Below are 13,753 nucleotides of genomic sequence, written 5' to 3'. Positions count from 1 at the left end.
GGCTTTTGTTGCAATTGGTTTTGCTGTTTTGGTCATTAAGTCTTTGTCCATGCCTATCTCCTGAATGGTATTGCCTAGGTTTTCTTCTAGGGTATTTATGGTTTTGCATCTTACATTTAAGGCTTTAATCCATCTTAAGGTAATTTTTGTATAAGGCGTAAGGAAGGGGTCCAGTTTCAGTTTTCTGCATATGGCTAGCTAGTTTTCCTAACACCATTTATTAAATAGGGAATCCTTTCCCCATTGCTTGTTTTTCTCAGGTTTGTCAAAGATTAGATGATTGTGGATGTGTGACATTATTTCTGAGGCCTCTCTTTGTTCCATTGATCTATATATCTGTTTTGGTACCAATAATGTGCTGTTTTGGTTACTGTAGCCTTGTAGTATAGTTTGAAGTTAGCTAGCATGATGCCACCAGCTTTGTTCTTTTTACTTGGGATTGTCTTGGCTATACGGACTCTTTTTGATTCCATATGAAATTTAAAGTAGTTTTTTCTAATTCTTTGAAGAAAAGCAGTGGTAGCTTGATGAGAATAACATTGAATCTATATGTTACTTTGGGCAGCATTGCCATTTTCACAATATTGCTTCTTCCTATCCATGAGCATGGAATGTTTTTCCATTTATTTGTGTCCTCTCTTATTTCCTTAAGGAGTGGTTTGTAATTCTCCCTGAAGAGGTCCTTCACATTCCTTGTAAATTGTATTCCTAGGTATTTTATTCTGTTTGTAGCAATTGTGAATGGGAGTTCACTCAGGATTTGATTCTTTGTCTGTTGTGGGTATATAGTAATGCTTGTGATTTTTGCACATTGATTTTGTATCCTGAGACTTTGCTGAAGTTGCTTATCAGCTTTAAAAGGTTTGGGTCTGAGATAATGAGGTTTCCTAAATACACCTCAAGAAAATCTACCTCAAGAAACTTTGGGAAGATTTATTTTGAAAACATATGTAAAGCTGCTAGGGAATGTCTAACAGACTTCAAATCAGGTGTTGTTTATCACGCTTTATACCATCTTTCGTATCAAAATTCTTAAAATTAAAAATTATTGACCAGGGTGCTTGTAAGAAAAAACTATTTCATTTCTATAATGCCCAAATCCCTCAAATTTCTACTGCAATAGAAATGTGGACATACCTTGAGTGGCTAGGAAGATTAGGATCTTTATTAAAATTAAATGCAGTTATATAATCCTATTCCTACCAGGATACCTCTCTATTACTATATGCTATGGTTCTGGCTATATTGAAAAAAACATTTTGGCTTTTCTGTCATCAGAATATATTGCTCAAGAAGATGTTGTCACTAGTAATGCTCCCATATTTCAGAGTTCAGGTCTCTATATGAATGTGTCATATTTTACGTCTTCTTTCAATTAAGGCACATATACCTTACTGTTGGTCTGAATTTATGTATTTAAAAAGTGGCTCCATTTCATTGGTGAATTAAAGGAAAACAGCAAGATAGCACCCAGGAAAAGTCAGTTTTCTAGGGGTCAAAGAAAAGGAAAAATGCCACAGTAATGCTAGTCCAGTGAAAATATATTTTCAACCCTCCATGTCATACATTTTAGTGCTGGTACAATTTAAGCAAGCTGAATTGTACATCCTTATATTAAAACATTCAGTGAGTCTACTTTAATGAAAGGCTTTTGTCATTGGCTTTTAACCTAGAAAAATCCCAAGAATATTAGCTTCTCAAAGCCCAGGTTTACAATGTTTGAACAATAATTATATGCCTATTCCCATTTATTTATTTTTATGAATAGAATAATATAATTTATACATTGCCTTTAAGAGATAGCATATTCTATTTATAAGAGCAAAAAATAAAACATTACATTTCAACTAAATAGAAACATTAAGCTTCAAGGAAAGATTAAATTTATTTGGAAGGCTTGGAAAACTTCCAAATTTATTACTTTTGTTAAAATGTTGCAGTTGTACTTTTATGAGTGCTAAACATATTTTTTTGATGTTCACTGGGCTTAGCAGCGCATGTCATGAATAGTATCATTTTTCAATGTCTGTTGCATTACAAAAAGCTCTAGTTGATCCTTGCATGCAGTGTGGTTTGTCTCTTTTGAGTTCCTTGGCAACAATAACCTCTCATCATGATTACGGAGTCTCTTGCAGAAGGATAGGCCTAGTCCCAGTGCTCCATCAACTAAGTAATCTATTCCAATCAGTATTTGATGGATTTGACAGCCCATCTCTAGCCAAGTGAGACAGATTCAGGCAGGTCAAGCATCTTAGTGGTCTGCTGCAAAATATTGGGGAAACCTTTGTGCTACATCAAAAATTATGGACACTAAAATTGCTTGTGGTCTCTTCTGTGATGATAGAGAATGAATATAAAAAAATTTCCAGATCCATAGTTCAAAATACACCTATTATTTTAGTTACTGAACAAGTTCATTCAATATTAAAAATTAAGGAAAAACAACCTAGTATTATATTTAGTTGACAGCAATAATTCAAGATTATTAAATAAGCTAGTTGTTTCAATGCATGGAGGTTTCTTAATATGTTTAGTTTTTCTTACATACACATAAACCAATGTCTTATTTCTGAAAACCATGAATTAAGTCTCACAATTCAATTTTAAAAGGCATTAATAAATAAATATTTTTAAAGATACAATATAACCTAAGATAGCAAGCATTATCTCCCTTAATGTTTTTAAATATAAAAACAATAAAGGGAGTCATTTAAAAAGGAAGTCACTGTTTACCTCAAATCTAGCTCTTGTTCTCAGTGCTCTCTGTTTCTGTAGACCGGGGAACATGGAAGGAAGCTCTCTATGTAATGTGGTGAACCATTAATTTTAACTAGGAAAGTTTAGTCTCTCTTAGGTATTTTTTCCTTTCTACATTACTTCTTACAAGACAAGAATTTAGAAAACTGTAACTTCTCAATATACATTTATTATTATAACTGATAATAATCAGGTATAATTTATATAAAGTGATATATAATAGTTAAACATTAGTTATCTTATTTCAGAAGCATTTATTATTTCTTTTTACTATACACCCTGGCAAACATTTCAGTATGTTTGATTCAACCACCATTTGAAAGATTTCAATGTGTTCCAAGTAGTAGAGCAAAAACAAGTTACTAAATGTATTCCAACTACTTTTAATGTTTAATAAAAAGCAGGTTTAGGGAAATGTATGAAGAGATATCAATTTAAAGTGCTTACTTTTCTCACTCAACTATTTCCTGACTTTTTCCCCCTAAGAACTCAGCTGGCTCCATGTGATTTAACAGTAAGATTTACATAAGAAAGAAATCCTAATCTTTCCATCCTTCTTTGCCTTAGGGCTAAACTGTGCACAGTAGCTGTTAATCTAAAATTTTATCTAAGATTTCAAAAAGCAGCTTCACATGTGATGTGAAAATTGCATAACCTCAAAGCACTAAAAATGATTCTCATTTTCTCTATGAGAATGTAACTTGTAGAAGGAGAATTTGTCTACAAATACATCTTGAGTGTTAATGGCCACATAAATATGTGTGCATCCTAATACGAGACTGTTCCTATTACACTCCCCAGCACTGAGGTGGTGTACTTGCTTGAAGTAAATGGGGGCATGGAAGGATGTTTGATCAAAAATACACCAGAAACAAACTGTTTTGTAGCAGTACTGAAATGGATCTTCTGTTGTCACATTTTCGTAACCGTTTTATATGCTAAAGTTTTTTGCAACAAATTGGACTTCTGCCCAAGGCTTACTCTCAACTAGGAGTGTTTGGAGATGATTATTTGGATTGAATCAGGTTTGGCAATTTAACTACTACAGTGTGTAACCAAATTCTCTGCTGCCTTTAATAAAGGAAATAACTGATTTTAAATGAACACACCCTTAATATAATATAGGCAAAACCCAGGTAAGACATAGTAATAGGATTTGTTTGGTAAACACATATAAGTTTTGGCTATGATTGAGATAGTAATGAATAATATGTTCAGAAGCTATATCATAAGCTGAATCTTAGATGAGCTGGAAAAATGCAACAGTGAGATGTGGTAAAAAGATTATGATACATCCTTGTTCTCCTCTTTTCCCAGAAAAGAAGAGAGCATGGCTTAAAAAAAAAAAAAAAAAAGTATAGAGGTGTGGGTGTGTGTGTGTGTGTGTGTGTGTGTGTGTGTGTATTTGAATTAATTGACAAAGAACAAAAGTAAATTCTTCCCTGGACATTCACCCATCATTCTTGTGTTCATTAATTTTTATTGCTTCACAGAGGTAAATTGTAGAATTGTTATTGGAAGCATTTGGGTGTGCTAATGCTAGAGGCAGCCCTTCACTTGAAATTAACCACCTAACAGATTTCCTTCTGAAGACTGAAGAGACTCAGCAAGAGGAAAACAGTCAAAGCATAGAAGCTGGCTCAGGTCTGAGCTGTGTAATTCCGCCCTTGACCGCCCGTGTCATTGCAGCCCACAGAACCTTGAATGGTGCTTGCCAGAAATCTGCATTGAGGTGCTGAGCTGACTCCCACGGCTTTTTAAGAGTCTCTGAAGGGGAGCAAAATCGAGATTAATATGCGTTGAAAAATAAAATGCCCTTACCACATTTTTGTCTGACCTTTGCACAGTTAAATGAATATATCTCCTCACTGGGAGCTTTTGGCTTCATGTCAGGTTTGCAGAAGGAGGAAAAAAAAAAAAAGTCCTTGCAGCCTAAGGAGGAAGGGACGCTCCCAAGTGAACCTTGATAGATATTATTAGTATAGAGGTGATTCCAGGCAGTCTCTGTCTCTTTCCTTCTCTCTGCACTTTGTGTTCTACCCTGGGGCAGAATAACTGATGGAAAATTACATCTATAGGAGAGTTAAATATTGCTTTAAAATGCCAATAAGACAAGCTAGGGAGCAGACAATAGAGGCTTTATTTTATTTCATTTTATTTTGCTCAGGAATGCTTTACCTACTAAAGCTCTGTGGCAGAGCTGTGTGAGCAGGGGGAAATCAGACTTGCAAAAAGTTAACCTTGAACAAAGAAAACACCCAAAGCTTCATGTTGCTTGCTGTACTGAAAGCTTTTTACCGGGATGAAGCCGAATCAATTGCCATGAAGTATATGGAGAACACAAATGTAAAAGGCTTTCCTCACTTCCTCCCCTCCACAAAGGTTCTTCTTTGTTTATTTATCTCTTTCATTTTTTTTTTTTTTTTTTTTTTGGTCAAAGTGCCCAAGGGGAGCAACATCTGCAAGTAGCAAGAGACTTGCATTTCCTTTGTGTGTGAACGCTGCACAGACTTTAAGGGCTAAGCTGGATCTACCGCAGTGTCCTGGCTGCTCCCTTTTCTTCCATCCAATCTTCTACCCATGGAACTTGGGAAACTCTATTGTCACTGTCTTCCGAGGGTGGGTTTAGAAAAGAATAGCAATGCGTCAAGGTCACTGTGTGTGGAAGCTGAGAGAAGAGACGGTTGAGAATTAAAACAATATAAGTCCTAGAAACAAATTTTGTTGATCTGAGAGAATGGAACCCTGAGAGGCGCTGGATAGGCTGGGCTGGGGCTGCACTGAGAAATCGCACTGTGTGGCTGGAGTAGGAGTTTAGTCTCTGATCAGCCTGCTGGCCTAACTGTGGATTTGTGTAGGTTGTTGTCTGAACGTAGCAAGCAAAAGCTGGGAGGTGCCCCAGAGTCGGTGTCCTGAAAAGAGAAGGAAAAAAAGAAAGAGCAAAAGTCTTGATGAGTGTTAGGAACAAAAGCAATCTCATTTTGAATAGAAATGCTTTCAACTTGTTTGGACTCTTAGAAGAAAGCCAAATAAGAAAAATGAAGTTCAGTTAATATTTTTCTCTCTCTTCCTTCCCTTCTTTTCTCCTCCCCTTCCCTCTCTCCCTTTCTTCCTATCTTTTGTTTTTAAAGAAATAGGTATTCTTTTCTTCCTAGAGAAGAAAGTTGAGTATATTCAATTACAGAAACCTATTTCACTGTTCATTTCTAATGGTACCTTATTCTTTCAAAAATGGAAGTTTTTGATTATCCAGATTAGTTGGTTATTCGATGTTTGTATGTCTGTGTCTTTGTCTCTTGCTATGGTTTGAGTGTTTCCCCTTCAAAATTCAGATGTTAATACTTAACTGCCAATGTGATGGTATTAAGGAGTGAAGTCTTTAAGAGGTAATTAAGTCATGAGAGGTCCTCCCCTCATTAATGGGAATATGTGCCCTTATAAAAAGGCTTGCCCTTCCACTTTCCACCTTCTATTATGTGAGGACACAGTGTTTTTCCCCTCCAGAGAATGCAGCCAGCCCTCACCAGACGACTGAACCTGCTGGCACCCTGATCTTGAACTTGGCAGCCTCCAGAACAGTGAGAAAATACGTTGCTGTTCTTTACAAATTACCCAGTCTGTAGTATTTTATTATAGCAACCAAAACAGAGTAAGACATCTACGCAGTCAGGGTTATCACAAGATGTTTCTGTTGAAATTTTCTTTTGTTGTAAAACATCCCTGGGATCATTCGGCGAGAACTGAAAATAAAGGTATTATGATGAGATCAGCACTTTTGTGGCACTGACATATGAACAGTCAAATTAGCTCTCTTGTAAGGAAAGAATGGAAGCCGCAGCCACAAAACAGTATTCCAGCAGCAGCCTGAAGTGTCCTTTGAACTATTAAGGTCATTAATAATAAAATGTCCAAGCATTGCCTTTTGGGTTGTTAAATAATGTGAGGATTACTTGGTTTGATAAAACCTATTTCCTGTGGATGGTTGTTTACTGAATTAAATGTGGTTTGTTTTGTAGTATTCCCTTTTATAATTAAAATAATTCACATTGCCAACACATATTTAAGGGATTCATTTTGACATACTTTGAGCTAATTAACAGAGAGGAATTGCTTCATAGACTGAAAATAGAGATTCTGGTTTTTTCTTTCTAAACTTTTGTGTCTTTTTAAAAGGAACAGTTCTGCTGGCTTGGGTCAGCATGTTCTCCTTATTTTTTTCCCCCAAGAGGAAACATTAATCAGATTCTGATTACTGTCTTCAGCTTGTCAAGAGGTGAATGGAAGTTTTAAGAAGAGTCTAGGAGAATTTGTAGACTCTAGCTTGGGGAATTGAGTAAACACATTAAATCTGGAAAGTTATCCGCCAGGGTAATGGGGTGGAGTGAGCATTTAACTACATTCTGCTAAAAATAACATTTTTCAAGGAGCTCAAAGAAACATGGTACTGCTTTAGCCAAACTATCTGCATTTTTCTTTCTCTGAATATGTGGGCTTTTAGCTACAAAGAGACTATCAGTTTTACATAAAGTTCAGATAAAAACAAGGTTTGTTATAATTTAAGAAAATAAAATACAGTTTTAAAAGTAATCAGTTATTAAGAAGGATACAATTCTCTGCAAATATTCATTAAGGTATCTGTTTATGCTTAGTGATGCATAGTTTGAGTTAGTCCCAAATCCAGATGTTATTTTTTTATTTCTTTTAAGGTAGGAAATTATAATTCATTTTCTATACCATTGAGAATGTTAGCAAGTGCATCCTGACTTTGTAAGGCAGTTCTGCATATTTTTAGATCAGTCTGAAATTATGGAATGATTTCTCACAAAAGATACTAAGTCAACATTCATTGCACGTTAAAAACATAGAAATGGAAGCTTGAATGTTATTGACTTCTGAAATGGCAGCAAATGGACCTTCAATTTACTCCTTGGTTATAGACAACTTAGGGCCATACTTCCTCATATGCTGAATGTAGTTTGTGTATGTCGCCTCAAACTATTATTGGTTTCTTTCACTAATAAGTAGATATATTACTAATATCGGCAGTCAAAACCTAGGTGATTGAAGCATTTACATCATAGCTCAATAGTCTTAGGAAACCTCATTATATTACATGTCAAATTAAAAGTTTTGCTATTTTTACCTTGAATTTATAACTTAAATGTATTTAAGATATTAATTCATTGCCAAGGCATGTGACTTGATTAAGCCAAATGAAACTGTGGAAATGATACTTACCAGAATGACCATGATCACGAAAGAATGTTTTCATTATTTACTACTCATTTCAAACAATTTTTGTGATTACCATTCTGATTGGCTGCTTCCATACTTCAGGATGGATGTACAGTCTTTGTTGTTGGTTGTTGTTTTGCACAATCCCTAAAAACTATATATTAAATGGTTTCGGTTTTATCCTCTTTTAATCTCACCAATGTGTTCAGTACTAAAATGTACATTAGAAGACATACATTGTTGAGTAAAACAAATAAAACAGAGTAAGGATTTGTAATAGTCTGTTCTTGCATTGCTATAAAGAAATACCTGACACTGGGTAATTTATAAAGAAAGAAAATAATTTTAATTGGCTCGTGGTTCCACAGTCTCTACAGGAAGCATGGCTGGGGAGGCCTCAGGAAACTTACAATCTTGACATTAAGCAAAGGGGAAGCAGGCACATCTTACATGGCTGGAGCAGGAGGCAGAGACAGGGGCGAGGTGCTACTCATTTTTAACCAACCGGATCTCATGATAACTCATTCACTATCACCAAAACAGGCACCAAGGGGATGGTGCTAACCCTCTGTCACTATAACAAGAAAAAAGAGAAAAGGAGAAGTAGGAGGCAAATGTTTTAAAAGTTTGAGGAAGAAAAGTTACATCATGATCCAATCTCCTCCCACCATGCCCCACCTTCAACACTGGGACTTACAATTCCACATGAGATTTGGTGGGAACACAGATCCAAATCATATCAGAATTGATGATCAGACACAATTCTTTATTATCCATTGAGTAACCCCTAACTTTGTTATCACACAACTGCTTCAAAAGCACTGATTTCAATGCACCTTTCATACTCTAACTTATAATACAGTTCTTAGCTAAAAACAGCCTTCTTCCATAGCATGTGTTTTTGGAGGTAACTAATAGGAAGTTTTCCAAGTACTTCTTCCCCTATCCATGACTTTTATACCAGGAGCTATTGTATAACATGAACATTAATGGTTCTATCAAAATGTAAAGTGAGATATCTAATAACATGATTTCCAACATTAAAAAACAGTGATATTATGTGACATCCCCTCATCATTTAACATAAAAGTCTTGCCAATATTCGAATCTGCTTTCTCCCAGAGGAGGATATTTTTCATGTAATTAGTGGATGGCTTTGCTTTTTCAAATTCTTATAAGCAGGACAACTTTGGATGATGCTCCCATAGCTTTGATTTCTTTTCTCGACTGTTAGCGAAAAAAGTCATAAATGTCACATTAGAAAGCTACATTTAGAATTTTTTACATAAAAGCTCAGTTGTTTACCAGGAATATTATTGTGTTCAACTGGAAAAATCTGGAGGAAAGCCTGCATGATTTCATTTCTTCACATGGATCTTAAATACAAGCTAGATACTAAGCACAAGTTGCTCATGAGCAGTGTGTGATATAGATATGATCCCTATTCTTGGAGAAGATGAATATGAACCAAAAGTCACAACACAGAGTAAAAGGTGTGCTGAAGGAAGTAGTAGTGGCACCTTTCCTAGCCTGGGAAAGTCAAATAAGAATTTCCAGCGAAATCTCTCTTTTGCTATAACAAGAAAAAGGAGAAAAAGGAACATCATTGCAAACGTTTTAAAAGTTTGAGGAAGAAAAGTTGCATCCTGCTGACTTCTGACTTCTCTATGAAGTGGGTTCCAGTCCATCTTCTGAGGGGATTGGGGAAAGAGAAGTTTGTTAAAGTGAGAAACATTTGAAGTAGTTTTAGGAATGAGAAATAATGACGTAAGACCCAACAAACAGGGAGATTTATCTATTTTGTTCATTTATGCATTCAAAAAACACATAGAAAACATTTACTAAGTTTATGTGAAATGAATGATTGAATGAATGATTACTACATAGCGTTAAAATTGACTGTTAGTTGTAGACTTTAAAATTATGGTGGTACAGTGTACTTGATTGTATGATTTTTTTCAGTAGGTCTTAGTCACATATCAGAAGGTAGGTCTGGAAGAAGCAGAGAGTTGGGATTTTGTCAGACAGGAGAGATGAAATTAGAATGGGACAAGGGTATTTTAGATATTATTTAAGTGCTGGACTGTGAAGTCTAACATGGCAAAGAAGGAATGCAGATGAGTTGCTCATGGACAGGACCAGAGGTTCTGGAGAACTGGCATTTGCTGGGCATGTATTGAAAGGAGTAGAGATTGAGATCAAAGGGTGAGACTCTAGACTTGAAAATTCGGAGCCCCTCCTGGTGATATGGCTTTTAGTTTGGCTGCACCTGAAATGATATTTTTAAGTTGTATCTTTTGTTACTTTCGTCCAAATCCTTCTCCACATTACAAGTGGCTTTTCCATTCATGGTTCCTTCTATGCTAGCCCATAGAAGGAACCTCTTTGTGCCTCAGTTTCTCCTTCTGAAAAAGGGGAAAACAATATTCATTTCAAAGAGTTGTAAAGTTTAAATGGGATAATAAATGTAAAATTATAAATTTGCCTACAACATTGAGGTATAAGATATACCATATTATTTAATTTTTAAAAAATTCAGTGGAATCTGGCTCTAAGTTCCCATTTAACATGATGCGAAGTTACTAAATATGAACCATTAACTGGGACTCTTTTCTCTGTTTGGCAATGTAAACACTGTCAGATACTGAGAAATATTCTCTGGCCTTTGGTCCATCCAGGTTGCAACTGAGATGCTCACTGTATGAGGTGACACGATCCACTCAAAGGCAGGTGGCTCCACTGCCTCTCTGCCAGGTAGAGCGTTGTCATCCTTTGCTGCAGAGCTGAAGTCTGTGGCGCACGAAGTTTCACTTCCTCAGCAAACACATTGGCCCACTCATCAAAAGTCCTGTTGCCTTCTGGGGTACTTCTACCCCAGGCTCTGACATTAGTGCAAACATCACCACTTATCTTTTCTCAAGACCATGGAGACTGCTATCCCTGGGTGAATCCCCCTCTTTCAACACAGTAACACCCCTCCCACCCCATACTCCATCCCCTCCCTCTCAGGAACACGCAGCTACATTCCCCTCCCACACAAAAATCCAGATCAACATGTATTAAAGATACTTAACAACTTTTGTCTTGAGCCATGCAAATATAATACCTTTAAGAAACTCTGAGACTAGAAGCCTAGAATTTCTGGGAGGAGAGGTGGGCAAAGTGACCTTTCCATCCTCTGGGTGTCTCTGGCAGGGAATAGATATAGAAATTATATACCTATTCTGGCAGGGAATTATATTCCCTATTCTGGCAGGGAATAGGTATAGAAATTAATAACTTGGATATTGTGTCTTGATATATAACACAGAGTGAGCAGGTAGATCAGGAACTGTTTCAGAAATTACCCTTACGTCATTGTCAGCCTAAACTCTCTCTCACACTGAAAACTGGTCCCACCCTCTAAAAATGACATGATAATCATTGACCCCTTTGCCAGAGTTCTCAGTAGAAGGAAGGAGCAGATCCTGAGTTTCAAAAGAGGTGAGAGGGAGCAAATTCTTTGTTTCTTAACTGCCACTGGCCTCTCTAAATGAACCCAGACCTGTCCTTGAGACCCCAACAAGTTAAAAGGGTAACTTAGGCTGCAGCTTTCAGAGCTAATGAAATTTCCAGATGAGAGGACTCAAAAGGTAGAGCCCTTCAAATAGCCAGGGCCCTGCACTAAACTTGAAGTTTGGGAATCAAGGCTCCGCATTGATTCTCTCCATGGGGCTGCCTCCAGGAATCCAAGCCCTTTAGATGGGAGCGGGCTCTTGGAATTTTGGGCATCAACAACTGCCCTTTGGTGACACTGTGCCTACTCCATACCAAGGTGCTCAGCCATGCACTTTGTTTACCCCAACATTGAGTGCGGGGTGTAGTTCTTGGTGATGGATAATCACCAAGGATTACCAGAGAACCACATCTCTGTTGTGTTCTGTTATCTATGGCTCTTCCTCAAACACAACTCTAGACAATGTGAATAATGCCCCCTGGAGTTGATCCTTCTGCCCCCACACTTGGGCCTTGAGTGTGGCAAAAAAGCACTAGAAAATTTTCTTTTGGAATAGGTCCTCATCTGCCCATCATCATTTAGCTGATAGACTTTCCTGCTTTTGAGGGCCTTCTTTATTTCCTATGTGGGAAAGAGTTAGGGAAGGGGAAGGGGAACCAGGGCTCGAAGCTAAGCTACAGTAAGAAATCCTTCCGGTAGTGTGCAAACATTTTGGGCAGATCTTTTAGCAGCCACCCTGTCAGTGCACACATCGTGTTGGACAGCCTCACCACACACCTGTGTGTCTTTGGAGATAAGCACAGATCTGGGAGTGAGGTATAACTTGTTAGGTTCCTCCTACCTGACTATCCTCAAGCTGGGACATTGTATTCCTTCTGCTTTCAGACTTGCACCAAAACATCAGATCTTCCTGGGTCTTGAGACAGCTGGTTTTCAGACTGCAACTACATCATCATCTCTCCTGGTTTCCAGACCTTCAGACTTAGACTGAAACTTACATCATCAGCTCTCTTGGTCTTCAGCTTGCTGACAGCAGACCTTAGGACTTGTTAGACTCCATAGTGGTAAGAACCAATGCCTTTTCATTTGTCTGTGTACCTATGAATCTATCTGTATATCTATCTATCTATCTATCTATCTATCTATCTATCTATCTATCTACCTACCTACCTACCTACCTATCTACCTACCTACCTACCTACCTACCTCTGCATCTATATCTATACATGCTCTTGGTTATCTTTCTCTGTAAAACCCTGAGTCTGATACAACCTCTTCTCCCTAGACTGCTTGAGGGTTTACCTCAAGAAGCGTCACAGCCTCTGTTATTGTGTCAGTTCTTGAAATGTGAATAAATGAGTCTGGGAAAGTGGGACGGGGAAGAGGCCTGGCTCACTTTAAACACTGTTTTGGATTCAAGGACATCATATCTGGTTTATCCAAAAGTACACTCTGTGAGCTTCTAGAAACTGTTGAGGACACAAATTAAGACAGGAAAGCTCCAGACAAGCATTCTTGTGATATTATGGATCAGATGAGGGTATATATGGTGGCTGGGTGGATGTGGACCTTCCCAGAATGCACAATGTAGAGTGGGCAAGAGCCCACGAAGGGTGCATGGCCACTGTGATGCTCGTCTAATTGGTCTGCCCCATGTTCTTCCCCAAGTAACTGTTTTGGGTTGGGTGTTTTCGGTAACCCTCTTGTTTAGGTTATTCCTTGGGAACCTTGAGAAGTCATTTCGTGAATGTCTCACAGAATTTACTTATTATCTCCTCCTGGGTCAGCCCTGAGACCGTTCATTAGGATATCTTGAAACCATGCAGGAGGCCCTTGTCCTGGTCTTTTCTGTCTTGAAACTTGCTGAGTCCCTCATATGAAACTATGGTTGTGAGGAGACAGTCCAGTGAAACACTAGAAACTATGGTGGGGGAGGGGGCAGGTGTCAACTTTGATGGGAGAGGTTGTAATCCTAAGAGAGTGTGGCGTCAGGTGAGGAGGTAAGGCCCAAAGACAAAGTAGGGTATGACTGGGGAATAGGGTCCAGTATCTGAGTGTGCTCTGGGGATGGAAAAGAAAAGACAGTGGTTTGGTTAAAGTTGCTACATGGACACTACAGGATCCAGTTTTGTACCAGACTCTGGTGGAAGAAAGATACCCAGTGGTGATGGTGAAACAAAGGGAAATGAGAAAATGGGAGGGCCCGGTGGGAGGGTGGAGGCCAGAGGAAGGAATACCAAGTGAGTGATGCTCAGTGATCCCAAA

The 13,753-nt window shown here is 37.9% G+C and overlaps 1 long non-coding RNA gene across 1 annotated transcript in view; it reads left to right on the top strand.

Annotated features, from left to right (window-relative positions):
* The window catches only part of LOC108586404, a 492,133-nt gene that overhangs the window by 452,722 nt on the left and 25,658 nt on the right, over window positions 1–13,753 (top strand). The window contains exon 3 of the long non-coding RNA XR_001903710.3: window positions 12,374–12,552. This is a non-coding gene — a long non-coding RNA (uncharacterized LOC108586404). The remainder of the gene's footprint in view (window positions 1–12,373; window positions 12,553–13,753) is intronic.

The sequence above is a fragment of the Papio anubis genome, chromosome 5, assembly GCF_008728515.1.
Source record: "Papio anubis isolate 15944 chromosome 5, Panubis1.0, whole genome shotgun sequence".
NCBI lineage: Eukaryota > Metazoa > Chordata > Mammalia > Primates > Cercopithecidae > Papio > Papio anubis.
This window is presented reverse-complemented; position numbering and strand designations above follow the sequence as displayed.